Source organism: Pteropus vampyrus, unplaced genomic scaffold (genome assembly GCF_000151845.1).
Source record: "Pteropus vampyrus isolate Shadow unplaced genomic scaffold, Pvam_2.0 Scaffold121, whole genome shotgun sequence".
NCBI classification, from domain to species: Eukaryota; Metazoa; Chordata; class Mammalia; order Chiroptera; family Pteropodidae; genus Pteropus; species Pteropus vampyrus.
The window spans coordinates 3,405,074-3,407,533 of NW_011888902.1; positions in this window are offsets into that span (position 1 = coordinate 3,405,074).

Sequence of the window (2,460 nt, forward strand, 5' to 3'; positions counted from 1 at the left end):
CACAAGGTACGTTCTGAGTGGTCTTACCTTCCTTCTGGTCACTCACTTCTGTCTTCTCCCTCCCCTATAGGTAACCGTTTTCATCAGTTTTCAGTTTATCCTAGTGTTTTTTTTTTTTTTTTTAAATAGAAGCAAATGCGTATATATGTTGTATGATAGGTTTATCTGAAGTATGTTCTTTCCTGATTCCTAGAGTAATTCTTCATAATTTCTTCTTCATCTGTCCCCCCTCCCTCTGCCATTCAGTGTCTAAGCATAGGGACGGCTTTGGAAACTGTCGCATACAGTTTATCCTTTGGACGGGGAATTTTATCTAGGACGGTGTCAGAATGCACATCGGCGAAAGGCGGGTGTTGACTGCAAAGGGGCACGGGGAACTTGTTGGCGTGATGAAATGTTTTACATGTTTACAGTCTCCATTTTCAGGAATATACATTTGTCACAATACAGATTGTGTACGGAAAAATCGTGCGTTATTTAGACCTCGGTGAGGCTGACAAAATTTAGTAGAAGCGTCGTACTATACTACTTGGCTTCCACCGAGTTAGTAGTTTTACAGGTCGTAATCATGTAAACACAAGGCTTTTTAACTGGAAATTCGGTTACACTGTCTTAGGAGGATGGGGGGCGGGGAGACTCAAAGATCTTAATCTTAATTGACCATAGTAGGAAATTAAGAGATTGTCTAAGACCCATGAGCCAAGAATTGTCAGTGAAAGCCTTTTGTTTTGAAAAAAGGGAAAGGCTGTAAGGGGGCAGGCTTGCCGTCGGGGAGGGTGACGTCAGGGAGGGTGACGTCAGGGAGGGTGGTATCTGGGAAGGTGGTACAGGGGATGTTTTTTGTTAGCAGCCTAGTAGAATGACCTGACACTTCTGACCCCGTGCATATATCATCTTAATAAAAACTAATTGAAAAATTGGGGGGTAATGAATTGCTAAAGGTAACAATAGAAAAACCAAAAACGGGCATCGAACCCAGCTTAGTTGAGGGGAAAATAAAGCCTCCGATACGATGTATGGCTTTTCCTGGGCAGTCACGTCTAAGCTGAATATGAAAGGATGAGTTAGGAATCACCAAATGATTCTTTCTGAATTGATCGATTATCAAGCATGTTTTCTCTCTCTTGCAACTGTGTGGAACTCAAGTAGTGCTTCCAAAAGGTTGTGTCGATTTACTTGTATTTTCTAGGTTTATATTTATGCCAACAGTGGAAAGATAATACCAATAAATCTTTTTCCTGTGTATTTTTCTTCTTAAGAAGCATGGCTGATCTGTCTAGCACTACTGTGATGTCGAATGAGTGATGGGATAGCCTCATCTCGTTTCTGTTTTTCTGGCTTATCACTCAGTGCTACTCTGTGATTTTCAAATTGAGGTGATAAATTGTCAATTTTCTTGGATAGAGTTAACTTCGCCTTCTGGTCATATACCCAAATTAATCCTGAACCAAGCTTTTAAAAACTTAGAAAGCAATAACATAGAAAAATGACTGACCTTGAGTTGTGCTTTGCATGACACTGGTAAATGGAATCATTGACGATGTTATTTTTAAGAAATTTCTGATCAAAAATTAGACAGGTTTTAGTAGTGGAGATAGGACGACAGAAGTCTGAATTATTTTGCGAAGAAAAGATTTCCTTCTTTTGCTAATTTGTTCTCCTCATCTTCAGCTATTTTTAAGAAGCCAGTTAAAGAAGGATGTTATGTTTAACATGTGTGATTCTATGTTTTCACAAAAACAGCTAGGAATTTTCCGTACGTAGGAATGTAGACAAAACTAGAGATGAGCAGGACCTATCAGGGCTGGTGAGACAGTTCGTTAGGCAGCTTTACCTGGGATCTCAGGTACTGACCTGCAAGCGAACAGGATCTACTGTTCACTGCCATCGTCGGCTAGTGTGAGACTATGAGACAAAGTGACATCTTTGCCTCAAGAACAGTACCGAGGACGACTGTAGTGGGTATTAGGTCACAGAGCCAAGCAAGGCTATCGATAACTCTTGCTTGGGCGTGGTGGGCTGAGAGAGGGGTTTGGGCAGGAATTGATTAGAGGTCTACTTGAAGCAGGCAGCTGGTCGGTCAGTCGGCTGAGTTACACGCACAGCAAATGAAAGAGTAAACACGGCAAGCCATCGGTCTAGTTTAAAGGAATGGAACTGTACTCATGAGGTTTCGTCTTAGCATTAAAGACATTTTAATGACACGATCTGGACTGCATTGTCATCTGATCAAACCTCAAGGTTTAACACCCTTACAGGAGTGTTGTCTGTGGAGCTCCTATTCATTTGTACTTTTTAAATCAAAAACATATACCCAAAGCTATGCAGAACATATCATTCTATATTCTCCCTGGCAATAGCTATATTCTCCCTGGCAAAGGGGGCTCAAGCCCAGTCGAAATCATAAATAGAATACTTAGATTTTAAAATCATGTAATGCAGTGTATTTTAATTGAAGAG